The sequence below is a fragment of the Ursus maritimus genome, unplaced genomic scaffold, assembly GCF_017311325.1.
Source record: "Ursus maritimus isolate PB19 unplaced genomic scaffold, ASM1731132v1 scaffold_1, whole genome shotgun sequence".
NCBI lineage: Eukaryota > Metazoa > Chordata > Mammalia > Carnivora > Ursidae > Ursus > Ursus maritimus.
Genome location: NW_024423343.1, coordinates 15,242,957 through 15,262,033, shown reverse-complemented (window position 1 = coordinate 15,262,033; position 19,077 = coordinate 15,242,957). Strand labels below are relative to the sequence as shown.

Below are 19,077 nucleotides of genomic sequence, written 5' to 3'. Positions count from 1 at the left end.
AAAAGAAAAAAGAAACAGATTTCTGCACCTTACGCCAGACGTCTGAAGCAGAATCTGGGAAAACGTGATCTGGAATTCTGTGTCTTTGTAAAACCACAGGGAGTAGATCTGCAGCTTAATCATGACTTGCTTTGGGAACTACTGAACGAGATTGCGCTCGAGCACGGGCTATGCTGCTGTAGCAGAAAGACCGCAAACTACAGAGGTGGGAAGAAATTAATTTCTGTCTCATATAATAGTTTGGAGGTGAACAGTCCAGGATGGTGGCCGTGTTTATTCAAAAGCAGAGCTCCTTCCATTTGTTGCTCCTCCTCCCCTCCGGTGTTGTCCTTGTCTGTACAGTTGAAGCTGGCCACTGCCACATCCACATCCTAGCCACATGGGGAGAACAAAATGAGGGCAAGGAAGTGCTGAGTTGTGAAGGTCAAGGCTCCAAAATGCACAGGTCACTTCCACTTTCATTATATTGGCCTGACCTTAGTCACGTGGTACAGCAAATGCAAGGGAAGCTGGAAAGTATAGTCTTCTTCTCACCTAAGATATCAATATATATTTTTTTCTTGTTTCTCAAAACACACCCTCCCATATATACATAAGTAGCTAGGTGGGCGCATGCCCAGCTAAAATTGGACGCGTGCAAACGAAACATTCATGACTTTCAGTCAAACGTGACAAATTGAATCTCATTACTCTTTACTTCTTTGTGAAACTCCTCTGAAGTGAGAATAAAGGAATAAAAGTGGTGAAGAGTCAAAGAGAGCAGGGGAGGAGTGAGAGGAGAAAGTGATGTCAACACTATTTTGCAAAATGAAAAACAGATGGGCAAGTGGTAAGTGACTTGGCAGCACAGAAAAAGCAGAAACTTAATGCCAGAGAGAGTCGAGGGGGAGAGTCCAGTCAGAAGCAAGCGATTGCCGTTGCAGGATCTCAGGAAGACCGAGCATGGAGGCTACCACGTATCGGAAGTCAGGTGTGGAGAGAATCAAAACCAGAGGGGTCATCAAAAATGTTTGAGGAGCAGACTGTCAGATTCTCCGCCCTAATCCCAGCAGCTTGTCCATACCTGAGCAGAGCACAAGAGTTTTGCTCTTGGAAATTCTAGAGAAACACTAAGCTCTGGAATACTGGCTTAACAGAGAGGGATGGGGTCTTGAGGGGCCTCTAAAGCAGATTGAGCAACAGCCTCCATTTTGAATGGTAATTCCAATTCCCCCGTCCCGCACAACATTCCCAGGATCCTCAGCAGCCAGCTTCCTATCACTCCAAGAGGAGAATGGATGATTCTTCTCCAGGGAAACCCACCCACCCAAGAGAGAAGACCCACAGATTCCAATGTTTGTGGGTCTCCATCTGCCACAATATACTGAGGTCTACCAATGAATAAACTATTTACACAGAGCTGCTGGTCAGCTTTTTAGTGTCAATAACAAACATTCAAGAATCACCAGACGTTCCAAGAAAGGCTTCAATGGGAGATACAACAAATGAACCGGAGAGAGAGGGAACTGGCAGAAGAAAACTTCAGAAAATGGTTAATTTATACCTTTAAAGAGATAAGAGAAAATTTTGCAACAATAAAACAAGAACAGAATGCTATGCAAAGAAGAGTGTTTAGAAAAAGAAAGTGACATAACTGTGGACCATGATGGGGGGAGGACAAAAATAGACACAGGAACGTATGAGGGAGCCGAATCCTCGCACTGCATGGGAGAGAGCCAACAGTTGAAATCTCAAGTTAAAAAGAAAGAGCAATTTAAGCATGTAATTTAGGGGCACCTGGGTGGCTCAGCTGGTTAAGCATCTACCTTCAGCTCAGGTAATGATCTCAGGGTCCTGGGATCGGTCCCACATCGGGCTCCCTGCTCAGCAGGGAGTCTGCTTCTCCCTCTCCCTCTGCCCCCCCTTCCCTCCCCTGCTCTTGCTCTCTATCTCGCTCTCTCCCAAATAAATAAATAAGATCTTTAAAAAAAATTTTAAAAGCATGTAATTTAGAATGTATATATAAATACATAAAGGAAAAGGTAAATGAGCTGAAAATGATTGACTCCAGAAGTGGGAATGGAGGGTGGGGGAGGTGAGGCAGGAGACTGCAGCTTTTCATTATAAGCCAGTACTTGGCTTGCTGATTTATTTTGCGAATCCATGCATGGGATAACAGTAAAATACATTCTAAGACCTTTATTAGCTTTAACATTATTCTAACATAGTTTATATATACCTTAAAATAATTAAAAATATTGATATCTCATATCACAAAAATTACTTCTTCACAAGATGTTGAGATATAAATGTTCGAGAAGCCTCTATGTGAAGTAATTAGTGAGAAGATACACAGATGGACCAGGGGAAGAGGCAGTTTATGAGGGAACTTGTTTATGACATGAAGGCATTTGAAAGAGTCCGGGAAATTTCAGGAGGGAAAGTGAGAATTCCTATTTTAAGAAATCTGAGCAAACCATTGTAGACCAAACTGCCAAATATCTACAGAGAGTAGGCAGATGTTGTAAAAATCATAGATGCTCTGTTTTTTTTAATTTTGTTTATATATTTTAATAATAAGTCATTTTGTTTGGATAATATTGGGAAATGAAGACGTGTTTTTCCCTTTAAGCTATAAACAGAAATGCTTTGCAGAGCAATAAGTCAGACACATACTAATTGGCTTCTCAAAACCCTGTCTCGCTGACTGGCACTCGCTCACTGGCACTGCTCAACAGGTCAGATACTTGCTTTCTCAGTCTTCCTCTGAGCTAAGAGTGCCCACATGTTCCAGTTCCGGCCAACGAAATATAAGGGAGTCTGGTCAGGGGCCTCTGGCAAGTGCTTTTCTTCCTGATAAGGAGTTGGTGCACTGAAAGAGAGATTCCACGTGATGCCTTTGGACAACGTGATGATGTCATTTTGGAGCTCCCTGCGGCCATCTGGAAACCACAAGGGCAAGACCAAAGGAATTTCCAAAGGCACCGATCCAAAGCTCTGGCAGCAACAAATGTTAAACCAATACCAGTAACGAACTCAAGCCTCCCTGTTATGCAAGAATGAAAAAGCCAAGTTTTCTGTTTTGTGTGACAGAATCATTCCTGTTTTCACTATTGGTCCCAATATGTCATCATATTATTTTATAAATAATATTATGACCTCAGTGCCCCCAATACTATAGGGCAGTGCCCCAATTGCTATAGGGCAGTGTCCCCTAGAGTAGTTGAGTGAAGGACGGTAAAATGATTCACTCACAACCACATGATCGTTCCGTGAAATTTGTACACTTGCATGAAAGTTTAAAACAGGTTTTTCAAGAAGTATGCCTTGACACACAGCTATTGCAGGTGTGATGACTTAGGGACTCCCTCATCCCTGGGGCTCGCTTAGAGGGGCTTGGGGTGGTAGGCGTCTCTAGGACTGCTGGTGTCCCTGGGGCAGTGAGAACTCCTTCTGGGCTGCTTTATCCTTTTGCCCTCAATGCCCTCTACAAATACAATCCTTTTTTTTTTTTTTTAAGATTTTATTTATTTATTTGACACAGAGAGAGACAGCCAGCGAGAGAGGGAACACAGGCAGGGGAAGTGGGAGAGGAAGAAGCAGGCTCACAGCAGAAGAGCCTGATGTGGGGCTCGATCCCAGAACGCCGGGATCACGCCCTGAGCCGAAGGCAGACGCTTAAAGGCTGTGCCACCCAGGCGCCCCTACAAATACAATCCTAACTCTGAGTGCCATTGAGTAAAATGTGCCAGGAAGTCATGCTCTAGGATTTACACACAACGTTTATGTGCACTCTCTCTCTTGGTCTTTGCAGGAACATTGTGAAGTTGTTATGAATCTCATCCTCTAAATCCTCAGCCTCAGTAGAAACTGAGACCCTGGATAAATTAGATATTTGGGGGTTAAAATAAGTCAGGCATTGTACCACTACAAAAAGAACTTTACCCCATGAAACTTGATTTTTAAATTTCAATCACCCATTCTCGGTTTTGGCCATTTTCATTTTATCTGTTGATTCCCTTGACAAATGCTCAGCAGGCATTTACTGAGTACCTGCTATGTACTTTAAAGGCCTAAGAGGAGAACACGTCCATGGAAATTCCCTGAAAAACAGGCCAGAAATAGGCAAAAATGAGAAAAGGCTTAAGCCTATTAGGTGGTGAATGGCCAGAAAGACGTAATCCTCCTCCCCAGGTCTTTCAGCATTAGCATCCCCAAAAGAATATTATTATACAGGAAATAAAGTTTACTTCTTGACTTCAGTCCCAATTAAAAAAAAAAAAGAATAGTCGACTGTCCCAATGCACACGGCCATTTGGTAGCAGAGTCAGAATTTGGCACTGGGTCTTCACTGACTCTAGTTGCAGAGAGAAGAGGCCTATTTATTATCCCCAGCTCTCCAATCTTATTTTACTCTTCCCTCCGAGTCTACTGGACAATACCGAACGTTGATTGCTCAGAGGGGGTGGTGGGTGGGGGCAGCGAACGGCACGATGGGATGGAAGGGTGTTTTGGCAACCCCAGAGCTGAAAGCTGACAGAATGAGGGTGATCCGGCCAGCTCAAATCTCTTTATTCATGGTCCATGGAGATGTGACGAGACCAGAGAAGCCAGAACAGAAGACAGTGGCCACATTGTTCTGCTGGACTGAGGGCCCATGTGCTTCCTCGCCATTTGTTTCTTTGGCCTCCTGAACTCCACTCGATGGCATTGTACTTGTCCCCTGTGCCAGCTGCTTATGGCGAGAAAACCGGGAAGAGTCTGTGTGGGCGCAGGCTGGGCTCCGTCCAAGCGTGTGCGGCATTTCTGCTTGTTTCTTTAACTTCTGGGGCTGTTTGTCTGAGACCCTCAGCCCTGGGGCCATGGCTGGTGAACCAAGATGGTGGGGCTCTGGTAGGGACGGAGAGGGCGTCGGGGGACCAGAAGGCCAGTCCAAACTTCTCTGTAGACACATGAGAAAAACAAGGCCCTAACGGGCCAAAGGAATTTCCCAAATCCCTAAATTACTAAATGACAGAGGCCAGAAATTTTCCCTGCTTGGGGAGCCTGCTACCTTCTGGGTCTGTGACTCAGCCCAAGAAACTTGACTTCTCCAAACTGCCGCGTTCTCAGCTGTAGAGATTGTAAAAGAATGTTTTCTATAGGGATAGGAGATGTAGTTGAGATCATGCACGTAAAGAACAAGCTGGAAATGTTTGCTTTACATTCATACTGCTTCCTAGCCTGTTCCTTTCCATTCGGATCTTCACCTCTTTACTGTGCTAACTGTGGCAATCACAATAAAAAGCATTCCACTTGTCAAAAATCATGGAACTACCCACCGACAAAGTGTGATTTTTATTACACCTAGATTATAATTTAATAAACATGAGGTTTTTTTAAAGGCATTTATTCCATTTCAAACTATCAAGTCTCATGAACATCAAATCACCCTATCATTTAAAAAGGCCCTTACACAGTTACAGTGGCCACCTTAAAACAGGAAGGATGAAGGTATCAAGTTAGAATAGGATTTCAGTACTTTGCTCTTACTGTAAGTATGGACACGGCTGAGGGCAACGTGGGTGCAGTTATATATATTTGCCCAGAAGATGGGTTACAAGTATTCAAAAAGCCTCAGCAGCCAATTAAGAAAAAAATGCATTCTGGGGCGCCTGGGTGGCTCAGTCGTTAAGCGTCTGCCTTTGGCTCAGGGCATGATCCCGGTGTTCTGGGATCGAGCCCCGCATCAGGCTCCTCCGCTGGGAGCCTGCTTCTCCCTCTCCCACTCCCCCTGCCTGTGTTCCCTCTCTCGCTGTCTGTCTCTGTTAAATAAATAAATAAAATCTTTAAAAAAAAAAAATGCATCCTGTGGTTAGAAACAGTTTGGGTGATTTTAAGGAAACTGCTGATTTTCCATTACAGTTTATGTTTTTTTTTAATAAACAGAAAACTTGCATTTCAAGACTTGAACAGTTTCCATGAACTCCAGAAGTTCTTTCTCTGAAGCTTTGTGAAGTCACAATATATTTTCCTGCTTTCTTTTCTCCCAAGCAGACGTGACTTCACTCTCCTGGAACGTCATGACATGTAATGGTGTCACCAGGATCAACCCCACATCATAATTAATTGTGACTCTGTCTTATTTCCTTGTCTAGATTTTTAGCTTTTTGAGGTCAGGGTTCTATCTGAATAATGTTGCCATTCCTCATGGTGCCTAAGCTTGCGCTTGCTGAATGAATGAAAAAATCCATCATTGTTAACGGAGAAAACAGATTTAAGAAGGGATGCATTGTTTCATTGAGAACGGAATGAATGAAAAAAGATCAACAAACAAAATGGTGTTTCATTATTGTTAACTGGTGGGGGGGCACTAAGAACAGTATATTGTGTCAGAGGGAACTATAGGTCCTTGATTGAGCAAATAGACAATCTTCCATCAACATATCCATTATTTTTAAGAGAATGCTCCTGACTAAACCTGGAATCAGGACATGGGGACTGTAATCCCAGCTCTGTGACTGACAAACTGGGGGAACTTGGCCAAGTTACTTGAGCCTCTGAATATCAGTTTCCTCCTCCATACAATGGAGGGATTGAAGTCAATATTAGATCATCACCAAAGTTCCTTCCAGTTTTAGCGTCCAGCAAGCGTGGGGCTCTCTGTGTCTGTCTCAATGTTTTGGTCACAGTGGACCCTCAGGAAGTGCTTCTGACTGAATCGAAGCAGTCAGTGAAGAGGTTTAACTTCAACATTATTTTGCAAACTCTTCATTGACCAGCCAGATCTCCACATTATATTGAATTTGGAGGTCTTACCACTTTTACATCTCTCACACCTGTTCCATGAATTATAGTCTTGCTTTGTTTTTAGATAAAAGGGACATTTAGATATTATCGTGGCCAAGGATTCTGAATCCGGAGTGTCTAAACCCATGGACTTTAAGGGCTCTATGAACCCCTAAAGTCCTGCCACTCTTTAATGCTTTTCTCTTCTTTTTATTGAAAGCACTATCATTCTTGAAATTATCACGCATTTTCATGTTTTCATCAAGTCTGTGCCTGAGCTGCACACATGTGTCTTGAACTTTCTTTTCTTTTTCTTCCCCAAACTCTGACCCATACTGGCTCCCTCGTCTTCCTCATTTCTTCTCTCCCGCCTCTACTCCCTGGCCTATTCTTTAAAAAAAAAAAAAAAAAATGAGATATAATTCTCACACAATAAGATTCACTATTTTAAAGGGTACAGTTCAGTGGGGTTTTGTGTATTAACAAGGTTGTACAGTCATCACCACTAATTCCAGAACATTCTCGTCACCCTATAAAGAAACTAGTACCCATTAGCAGTCATTCCCCATTATCCCTTCCCTCCCTGCCCCCTGGCAGCCACTCATCTGTTGACTCTCTCTGGATTTGCCCCTTTCTGGGCATTTCACACAAATAGAATCATATGATATGTGGCCCTTTGTGGCTGGCTTCTTCCACTCAGTGTGACGTCTTCAGGGTTCATACATATTGTAGCACGTATCAATCCCTCATTCCTTTTTATGGCTGAAGAATATTCCATTGTATCATTTTGTTTATCTGTTCATGAGAGGATGGCCATTTGGGTGGTTCCTTCTCCTTGGCTCTTAGAAAGAATGACAAGCTTTTCTGTGAACAGCTTTTTCTGTGTTTTCAATTTTCTTGGGGACTATACCATGCTGGTAGTAAGAAAACTCCTTCCAAATAGTTTTCCATAGCTGCTGAAACACATTTGCATTTTCACCATCAGTGCACAGGCCTTCGAATTTCTCCACATCTGTGCCAACAGTGGCTGTGGTCCACCTTTTTTTAAAATCATGGCCATCCTAGCGGGTGTCAGGTGGTTTCTCATGGTGGTTTTGATTTGCATTTCCTTAGTGTCTAATGATACTGAGCATCTTCTCATGAGCTCATTGGCAATTTGTACCCCTTTGTTAGGGCTATTTCTAGTCAAGTCTTCTGCCCATTTTTAAATTGGGTTATTTGTCTTTTTATTGCTAAATGGTAAGAGTTCTTCATATACTCCAGATACAAGTCCTTTGACAGATATATGATTTGCAAATATTTTCTCCCATGCTGTAGGCTGTTTTTCTTGATGATGCCCTTGGAAGCAAAAAGTTTGTAATTTTGGTGAAGTACAATTTTATCAACCCAGATCTATCCTTCCTTATCTTCCACATTAGCTCCGCTGTCCCTTTTGTAAGTCAACCTAGCCTCTCTTGTTACCTCCAGTTCTTCTCTACGACTTACCCTGACCTGTAGCACAAAGGCCGTAAGAGAAATAGAACAAACGCAGTGTTTTCTTGAGAGTATGAAGTGAGGAGGAAAGTCTGTGACCTCCTATTTTGTCACATTACTGTCCCTTTGGGATATTCAAAAATATGTAGGCACCATGTTTACTTTTCTGAGGATACAGCCTATAAATTTATTTTATCAGATTTTCAAAGCTACCTTTACTGCCAAGAATATTTTAAAAAATGCATCTCGCTTCATTCCCTTGTTTTACAGGAAAATGAGACGTAGAGCGGTTGAGTGATGTGGCCAAGGCCACCCAGCTTATTAGTGACAGTTCTGCAGACATTCAGGTTTCCTTACTGCCGCCACCCTTCCCCCATCAGCACTGTGTCAGTGTATCATGCTGTCTCTAGAATGTCCACATGGCAGGTGGATTCCCCTTGGAGCGGCATATTAATCCAGCACTGACATTCTATCATATATTTATTCATCAGAGATGGAGGTTAGGCCAGACGGACCTGGAAGGGGGTGTGGGAGCTGGGGAACAGGACAGGTCTAGGTGGGGTGCAGAAGCATCCATTCTGAGACTTCCCTAAGAAGGTGGCAAGCCTGGATGGAGCTCAAACCAGAAAGTCACAGAATTAAAAAGGGAGGGGAGGGATGGTGATGGTGAGATCCATTATCACTTTGGCTGGGCTCTGCTGGAAACAAACTGAAGACTGAAATCATGGGAGTACATGTACCGAGGAGTGGACAAGAATTCAGAGAAGTTGGATCACTTAGCAAAGTGGGGGAACAAAAAAGAGAGTACAATTGATAACCGTAATGCTCCCTTCTACCACTCAGGCAATTACAGAAATTTCTTTGAGTGCTACAATGGGAAAAAAAAAGAGAGAGAGAGAGAACGAGAGATACTTTTAGAAACTTTCTGGTTGATTGTTTACTTCTGGACCTTTTTTTTGCCATCAGTGAAGAAATTTTGAAATGTTTAGAGGGGCATCGAAGTTACGGCTAAAAGTTTGGTTCAGTTTAGTTGGTGTATTGTATCAATACGAATTTTCTGGCATTGGTAACAGTAGTCCATTTAGGTACGATGTCCATGTAAGTGGAAGTCCCATGAAGGGGATACAGGGATTCTCTATTTTTTTGGTAACGTTTCTGTACATCTAAAATGATCTCAAAATAAAAACTTAAAAAATGTTTAAAAATGGGCTTGATTCAGAATTATCAACAATAGCCAAACTATGAAAAGAGCCCAATGTCCATCAACTGATGAATGGATAAAGAAGATGTGGGGGGTGTGTGTGTGTGTGTGTGTGTATATATATATATAATGGAATATACCTCAACCATAAAAAAGAATGAAATCTTGCCATTTGCCGTGACATGGATTGAGCGAGAGAGTAGTATGCTAAGCAAAATAAGTCAGTCAGAGAAAACAAACACCATGATTTCACTCGTATGTGGAATTTAAGAAACAAAACAGATGAACATGGCGGGGGAGAAGGAGGCAAACCAGAAAATAAACTCTTAACTATAGAACACAAGCTGAGGGTTACTGGAGGGGAGGTGGGTGGGGGGATGGGTTAAATAAGTGATGGGGATTAAGGAGGGCACTTGATAATCAGCACTGCCTGTTGTACGTAAATGATGAATCACTAAATTCTACTCCTGAAACTAATATTACACTGTATGTTAAGTAACTGGAATTTAAATAAAAAATTGAAAAAGAAAAAAAATTGGCTTGATTTTTTTAGTATTCTTGTATTTCCAGAAATGTATATTTTAGCAATACATTCTTTATGGGATTATAATGCAAAATATTAACTAATAACTGAACACAGCAAATTTTATTAAACTTACCTGTTTATTTTATATTTTTTAATATTTTGAGCCAGTGGTTATTACTAATATTCAAAAATTTTAAATATTAAAGGATATTCAGTGAAAAATTTTTCTCTGCTTTCAGCCACCCACCTGGTATGTACCCTTCCAGAGAGATTTCATATATGTATGATATATATATATATATATACCAGGGTTCTCTAGAGAAACAGAACCAATAGGATATATAGTCATCCCCCCTCATCCTCAGGGTATACGTTCCAAGATGTGCAGTGGATTCTGGAAGCCACAGATAGTACCAAACCCTATATATACACTGTTTTTTCCAAAACAGCTTAATTTATAACTTAGGCATAGTAAGAGATTAACCACATAACTAATAATAAAATAGAACAATTATAACAATATATTGCAATAAAAGTTACGTGATTGTGGTCTCTCTTTCTCTCAAAATGTCTTACTGTCCTGTACTCACCCTTCTTGTGCTGATGGGAGCGGAGAAAAGGCCTTCCTGATCAAATAAAGTGACGCGAGCAATGTAGGCGCTTGGACGATCGCGGCGTTAGGCACGTGTGAGCAAGCCCTGAAATGGACTCTCGAGGCACGTGCTCAGGTTTAACCAGTTCTCTCTGGGTGATTTTTTTTCTTTTTATAGGGACATAATAAGGATCTAAAACACTGGACCGTGACTGTAAAAAGGTCAGTGAATCAGGTTATCCAGGGGCACCATTACCGTCTTTTATTATCAGCGGTGAAGAAGTAGCATAATTGGCCCTCTTTTGGCCCAATCTGCCCCCAACAGAGTTTGAGACAACTTGCAAGCGGATAGTTTATTTGGGGATGTGACCCCAGGGAAAGGGGCGTGAAGAAGATGAAAGTTAATGCAAGGGAGCACCGCTGAGCTGGTGGCTGCTCGTCCCAGGGGAACCCCCCGGGGAACCTAGCAGGCTGGGCCTCCGTGCTCTCCAACTGAAAAGGGGGAAATTACCAACACCCTCCATCCCTCGAGGACTGTACCGGAAAGTGTTAATTTTCTTACACTTTCAGTTTTGTTCATGCACCAAAGTTGGCAAGTGGGCTCCAGCAGGACTCGCATGGGCACAAGCGGAGCAGAGAAGTTAGGACGGAAAGCAGGACAGGCACGACGCGGCTGAGGCTGGGGCCAGGTGGTTTCAACAACCGGAAAGCGAAGATGCAGACCGAGTTCCGATGATGAAATGCCTCCAACCCTTTCCCTGAAATGGGATCCTTACAGCAACTTGAAAAAGAGGCTTAATGCACAGGGAGAGGGGACCCCTGGGTGGCTCAGTCTGTTAAGCATCCCGCTCTAGGTTTCGGCTCGGTCATGATCTCAGGGTCACGAGCCCCGCCGTGGGCTCTGTGCTCAGCGGGGAGTCTGCTTGAGATTCTCTCTCCTTCTGCGCCTCACCCTATACTCTCTCTCTCTCTCTGTCTCCCCCCCTGAAATAAATAAATCTGTTTTTTTTTTCAAGATTTTATTTATTTGACAGAGAGAGAGAGGGAATGCAAGCAGGGACACTGGGAGAGGGAGAAGCAGGCTTCCCGCGGAGCAGGGAGCCTGACTCGGGACTCGGTCGGAGGACCCTGGGATCGTGACCTGACCTGAAGGCAGATGCTTAGCCCACTGAGCCACCCAGGTGCCCCTGAAATAAATAAATCTTACACACACACACACACACAAAACAAAACAAACACAGGGAGGGAGAGTCCAAAAAAGCCTTTTCTTTCAGTCAAGAATAGTTCACAAAAATCTCTGCCATTGAGATGTTCGCAAAGTCTGTAAGGAAGCCTGGCACGTGGCAGGCAATCAATGTAGTTCTTACCTCCTTCCATTTCCTCCCTCCGCCTCTCATTCTGAGACTTCTCACATTAAGTAATTTGCAAACTGACTTTTCGTCCCACGTCAATATTAGGAACCATGCTCAGTATGCCCTTTGGCAGAAGAGAAGGATAGCGGTTCTTGATGTCCATTTGTCGTGGCAAATGCCTTCAGAGGATCCTGACTGTCCTCCTGCTGCCGAATCCCGAAGGGCTGTGTGAGACCCAGCACGCTGCCCAAGCCCTTTGCGGTTTCCACTGTGTATTTTAACCTTAAGAGTCTCTGAAACAAAGTTTTGCTGTACGATCCAACCAATGGCATCAAGACCTACACTGAATTAGGGAAGCTGAGCTGTGGTGGCTGTTCATAGGGGCTAATCATGAGAATACAGGAAGTTGGCCAACAGCCCGTTGCCCCTTTGGGGTCTGGGCAATGGTTGCTGGCAGGCTCCCAGCTTCCAACAAACCTGCTACTTCCTTTTCTGCCTTTCCATCCTCAGATTTTCTTTCTCTCTTACTCTTAGTCATCCACCGTGGGACATGCACCTGTGTGTCCCTATTGTTCACCCACTAAGTACTGGACCGTGGAGGCAACTTCCAGGACCTTCTCTTTCTCCATCTGCAAACTGAAGAGGGGAAGTTCTGCTTCCCAAGCCTCTGTAACATTTGAGACCATATATGTGAAAGGTCTTTATCTGGGAGCTACCAACACTAAAGTGTAATAAATATTCACTCTCTACTCTAGATTCTTCTAGTTCTTTCCCTTTTTGTCTTTTTCCATCTCTCCTTTCTCCCCTTCTCTTCTTTCTCTTCCTTCACCTCCCGTCCCCATGCTCTCCTTTTCAGTTTCCCTCTGACAGGCCTCTCGCACGGGCCGCAGAGCAGACTTTCTTTCACGTCACTTGTAAAACACAGTTGTACATTCCCGATCAGAAAAGACAGTGGACACGGAGTGGGACCCTACTGGACCATTTTACCTGCAAAGTCTAAGAGGAAATAAGAATGAGGGCAATTAAAAGATAGAAGGCGCTCCCTGTCATCCAGTTTGGAACTTTGATACACCCAGTTCAGAAAAATATGCTCTCTGGGTTCAGATGGTCCTCTAATGTGGGCACCAGCTGCCCACGGAGGGTCAGTCAGCAGGCCGAAGAGCAGGAGTAGTGAACAGATGGCTTCCGTCTGAACCTGCCCCACTGACCAGTCTCACATAAATGCCAATTCCTAGTGTCTCTTGAAAAATGAGAAAACCTGGCAATACTGGGTCCACATTTCTGCACGGCAACAATTGTCAGGAGATGGGTCGTAGGTGTACTTACTAGAAAGACGCTTATGTTCTCTACCTTACCCCCATCCCTGCTCCTTCCTACTGTAAACGCTTGGCTGATGTCACTTATTTATGTTACCAGTCTGGTCCCCTGAAAGCATTTGGGTTCAGGAGATCTGTGTTTTCCTTTCCCTAAAGGCTGTCCTGCAGGACTATGTCGGTAGAGGGTATAGAGGAAAATAGGACAAGAGAGGAGACACTCCAGGCTTCTTCTTCTTCTTTTTTTATTTTTAAAGATCTTATGTATTTATTTGAGAGAGAGTGTGCGAGCGTGCATGAGGGGCTGTAGAGGGAGAGGGAGAAGCAGACTCCCTGCTGAGTAGAGAGCTGGAAGTGGGGCTCAATCCCAGGACCCCTGGATCGTGACCTGAGCTGAAGGCAGATGCTTCACTGACTGAGCCACCCAGGCGCCCTTCTAGGCTGCTTTTTCATTGCCGTAAAATATACACAACATGGAAATCGTTCTTTAACCAGTTTTAAGTGTACAATTCGGTGGTATAACATTCGCAGTGTTGTGCAACCATAACCACTACATTTCTAAAACTTTTCACTACCCTAAATAGAAACTCTGTGCCCATTAAGAGGAACTCGCCATTCCTCCCCATTCACTCAGCTCTGGGAACTCCAGTCTACTTTCTGTCCCCATGAATTTGCCTGTTTTAGGCACCTTCTACAAGTGTAATCACACAATGTCTGTCCTTTCGTGTCTGGCTTATTTCACTTAGCACGATGTTTTCAAGGTGTCTCTGTGTGGTAGCAGCTGTCCATACTTCATTCCTTTTTATGGCTGAATAAAATGCCACTGTACGAATACAGCACGTTCCGCTTACCCGTTCACCCACCCGCTGACACTGGGTTGCTCTCACTTCTTGACTCTTGCGGCTAGTGTGGCTTTGAACACAGGTGCACAGGGATCTGTTGGAGGCTCTTTCAATCCCTTAGGGTATATATCTAGGAACGGACTTGTGGATCACATGGCAATTCCAAGGTTTGCTTTTTAAGGAACCACAAACCGTTTTCCATGGTGACCACATCGTTTTACATTCCCACCTCTGAACTTTAAACAACCAATCATATTTAACGGAAGAGAGTTGTATTTACTGCATTGTTCTTCCCCATTTTTCTTTTTTTTTTTTTTTTAAGATTTTATTTATTTATTCGACAGGATAGAGACAGCCAGCGAGAGAGGGAACACAAGCAGGGGGAGTGGGAGAGGAAGAAGCAGGCTCACAGCGGAGGAGCCTGATGTGGGGCTCGATCCCATAACGCCGGGATCACGCCCTGAGCCGAAGGCAGACACTTAACCGCTCTGCCACCCTGGTGCCCCTCTTCCCCATTTTTCTTAAGAAGTACATGACACCTTTGGCTTTTTAGGGCCTCTTGGGTGGCTCAGCCGGTTAAGCATCTGCCTTTGGCTCAGGTCATGATCCCAGAGTCCCAGGATCGAGTCATGCATAGGGCTTCCCACTCAGTGGGGAGTTTGCTTCTCCCTCTGCCTCTGCCCCTCCCCCCCCCGTGCTCTGTCTCTCTCTCTCTCTCTCTCTCAAATAAATAAAGAAATAAAATCTTAAAAAAAAAAAAAAGAAGACGTACATGTCACTGTTGGCTTTTCAAAAGACCACTGGAGAGACCTGTTGACCAATCAAAGGTATTTTACTAAGCCTATTACATAAAAATAGATTACTGTATCTTTAAATGTTTTAACAGAGTCCTGGAAAGGGGAAGTCAGTGGATATGCCTGGTCCTGGTGACTTTAAGGCAGGTCTTGGAAGCTGAGTCACTGGTTGGCATTGGTAACTCTGGACCGGTGGGCACAATGAAGTGAGTGTCTGGAAGCCGGTCTTCATTAAAAAGCCGTTGGTCTTGATAAGTAAGCTCTTCTAGTTAGCTCATAGTCTTATCTTCCAGAAGCAAGCATTTATTTCCTGGAGCAAGTAGATAAAATAGTTTTTGCCGTGGGGGCAATATGCTCCATCCCAGTATTGTTTAACACAGGCACTGGGAATCCTGTTGGTTTCCATCCTCACAGGCGAGGAGGGAAGACTGTACTTTCATATCACAGACTCATTGAGTGGAAGTCCCAACAGGAGAAGGAGGGATGTAAGGACCGTCAGTGAAAGAGCTGGGATGAGCTGTCAGGTGGCAATTGCAAAGCTTCAGGCCAGTTCTCTAAACCTAGATCAGGATGAATTTCTGGACTCTGCTTGAATCCTACCTTGTGAATGCCTTCTATTAGAATTGTATAAACCCTATGCCCAATGTTCGCGGTCTTGTCAGCCATGGAGGTAATGGGTCTTACCTCTCCTCTGTCAGAAAACTAACACTCACACGCACGGTCCCTCTCTTGCCCACATCCTCCTAACCTCCACTTAGTCAAAAACTGACAAAGGGCAACAAGAAAAACTGGGACAGCGTCACAAGACTCTGCATTGTTTAGAAACACAGGACAAAACAGCACATTTGTTCACTTTAATCTGATGGGTAGTGGCGTGAGCTGTTGTTTCGGTCCTCACAATATGTTTTATGTATTGAAATTCCTATATTTTAAAATAATAAAATCAGAATCACATCACAGTTCTTTGACAAAAGGCCCACACAATGATGGGCAAGATTTTGTGTTAAATATGACATCAAAGTTTACCACCGTCTGTTGAAACAACCAGTGAGAAGTCAAAGAAATGCATCAGAATTCCTTTTGGGAAAGCATTTTGGTTTTTGGAAAAAAGATTTTGATAAGCACCTTGGGCTGGGAGGGTAAGATCCCAAGAACACTACTGAACAGTGGTAATAACGTCAGTCGACTGCTTCCTGCTGTGCCTGAATTCTGCTAACAGGAGGCCAGGGGTGCAGCTGAGCTAGGAATTGGTTTTGTGCATGTCAGTTTGAAAGTAGAAATAAGAGGAAAGCAGAATTTCTCCGTGTAATAGAAAGAGAAGACCAGGAGAGGTGGGGCATTGCTGGAAGAAGGAGAGAGTGAAAAACAACGCTCAGCCCTGGTACCACAAAGGGCAGGTGGAAACGACATAGTTAATATTTGCTATACGATAGAGGATTGTAAAATCCAGGCCAAAGTTTCTCACCTGCAGCCCTGTTGACGTTTTAGGCCACATGCTGGTTTGTTGAGGGGACTGTCTTCTGCGCTGTGGTGGCTTGAGCACCATCCCTGGCCTCTAACCACCAGACACGAGCAGCATCCTCCCCCTTCCATCTGTTGTGACAACCAAAAACATCTCTGGGCATCGCCACATGTCTCCCTGGAAAGCAAAATCATCCCTGGTTGAGAAACACTGTGGTGTATCTTCAGCAAAGCCGACTTCGCTCATGGGGGACGAAAGGCCAACGAGATGAATGTGCTAGTGGGAAACAGGAAGGGACTATCGGCTTACGTCACTGGGATGCTTTATTCCTGGACTACCGTTGTCCACGTGAGCCCAGCCGGCACGCCTGCGAGTTTCTAATCAACAGTCTGACACCTGTTGCAAAGGCAAGATGAAACGGAGTGAGATCTTAGGAGGGTTCCTAATTCCTCCGTGCCTCTTGTTAACTTCAAACGTTTCTTTATTATAGCATTTTACCTTTTTCCCTCACACCTGCATTTCGGTTTCCTGTGGAGGCTGCAAGCTTTTCTGTTACCTTAACTGCCCAACACAGTGTCTAAAAGACGCTAAGCCTAAAGTCACACACTGCCAGGCCACACACCTTACATGGCCTGTGGCTATGTCTTATTTAGCGCTTTTAAACATTGAGAATGTTGACGTTAACATAGAGAGTTACAGCTTTTGTGGAATATCATAAGATGGGTCAACAGTAGACCAGCACGGCCACGTTAGCAGGGATCCGTAATTCTGGGAGCTGAAACTCAGCTTCCTCCTTAGAAGAGGCGCCCACTCAGCACTTTGCAGAGTACCCTCCATCCTCTTGCTATTGCTGCTGCGTCTTATCTTGTCTCTGTTACTGGCCTGGCCCCCGAAGGTATGTGAGTTTTCAACCACTAGTATAAGTGCCCCTAAAACGCTGACAATAGCTGGCCTTTGATTTCGCATTAGGTATCCTGATATTGTACGGTAAGGAAAGAAAGAAACACAGATCACCTTATAGCAGTTGGAAACAAAGCTGAATTTATTTGTTTGCCTGACCAAGGAGAACGACTTCACTCAAGTGCAAAATCAGCAGGTTTTTCTGAACAAAAACGGAAAAGGCTAGATATGTGTCAAATATGTACTGAGTATAAGTCTGATGGCTCCTGAGACAGATTGTAAATTCCTCTTTGCAATTGGTCATTGCACAAAACAGGAGGAAAGTTCTGGAAGGGAACCACAACAAACTCTGTAAGGCACAAGTCAGCTTAGAGCCATGTAGATCTGAATGTGCAGGCTGAGGGCCTGTAGAAAATTGTAACAATGATAATGGTAACTATGGTTACAATTTACCAACATTGGTAAATAATAGTAACTTTTTAAAAAAAGATTTATTTATTTATTTGAGAGAGAGTGGGATGTGGAGAGGGGCAGAGGGAGAGGGAGAGGGAGAGGGAGAGAGAATCGCAAGCAGACCCTGCACTGAGCATGGAGCTGACGTGGGGCTCGATCCCTCCACCCTGAGATCACCACCCGAGTTGAAATCAAGTCAGGCGCTTAAACAGACGGAGCCACCCAGGCGCCCCCAAACTATTATTCAGACAGTCAGGTGGCTATCTGAATGACTGAGACAAAAGGTCTCCCAGGGTGTCCTTTGATCTTCAACACCGGTCCTTTCTTTCTGGATCACTAAGAACGTTTAGTGATATTAGTCGGAGGCCATTCAGTATTTTGGAGTTGGGCTCCTTGACTCCTGCAGCCCATTCTCTTTTCACACCTCTGGGGAATTTCCCCAGCCCTTGAATTTCCCAAGCCCAACACTAGTGCATTGTACCAAGCAGACTCCCAGCTCACAGCTCCACGGGGAAATTAGGCCAGGCTGGATATTTCCCGAAACAGGACTTTCATTTTCTCCAGCCAATGTAATAAATCAGTCAATCTCATGCCCATGGATTTTGGACATTAAAATAAGTTATTGCTCTATCAGTGGATCCACTTTTAGGCACACACATCAAAATAAGCTTCATTCCCCCTGATCAGTAGTTGACAGGATGACTAATAACCACTTGACATTTTAAAAGTGAATTCTCAAGGCATGATAAATAGATGGAAACATTAACCAGGCAGCATGTTTATAAAGTACTCATCTCCTGTGAATCTAGTACTGTGATGGTCTTTCTGATTTGGTTCACTAGATTATTACACCATCTTTTCCTAAAGGAAGAGAGAAAAGGAACCCCTCTAAGATGTTTTAAGTATGATAGCATTAAAGGAAATGAAATTTGGTATGCTTGGATTGTTTATGGCTTCTAGTTACTTGTTAAATGTTTTAAAATTTCTGTTCTTAACATTAAAATTTCTGTTCTTAACTTGTTTACTTTTTTTATTGTGGTAAAATATACATAACATAAAATTTTCCATTTTTACTATTTGTAAGTGTATAGTTCAGTACTCTATTTCTTTTTAAAACTGTTACTTTGCAAATAAAAAAATTTGGAAGACTAATTCATTTAGGTCTAGTTTCACCTCTATAAATGGGGACCCAATCTATGCCAGCAAAAACCCTATGCCCTAATTCTTTCCCCCTCAAAAGCCTCTGAAATTAAAGAGGTAAGACCATGGTTAAGTACAGATTCCACTGTTTGTAAGAAACGGAACTCCAGGGGCTCCTGGGGGGCACCATCTGTTAAGCATCTGACTCTTGGTTTCAGCTCAGGTCATGATACCAGGGTCGTGAGATGGAACACCCCCCCCCCCCCCCCCCCCCCCCCCCCC

At 43.8% G+C, this 19,077-nt stretch overlaps 1 long non-coding RNA gene across 5 annotated transcripts in view; it reads right to left on the bottom strand.

The window, feature by feature from the left end:
• Positions 1-19,077, bottom strand: part of LOC103662728 — a 38,350-nt gene that overhangs the window by 10,840 nt on the left and 8,433 nt on the right. For 4 of the 5 annotated variants that reach the window (XR_568554.2, XR_005837278.1, XR_005837280.1 and 1 more), the window contains 3 exons: positions 16,612-16,698; positions 16,306-16,479; positions 14,862-15,150 (listed from right to left, as the gene is read on the bottom strand). This is a non-coding gene — a long non-coding RNA (uncharacterized LOC103662728). Of the gene's footprint in view, positions 1-14,861; positions 15,151-16,305; positions 16,480-16,611; positions 16,699-19,077 lie in introns of those variants that run through there. The other variant, XR_568555.2, reaches the window with a different exon arrangement.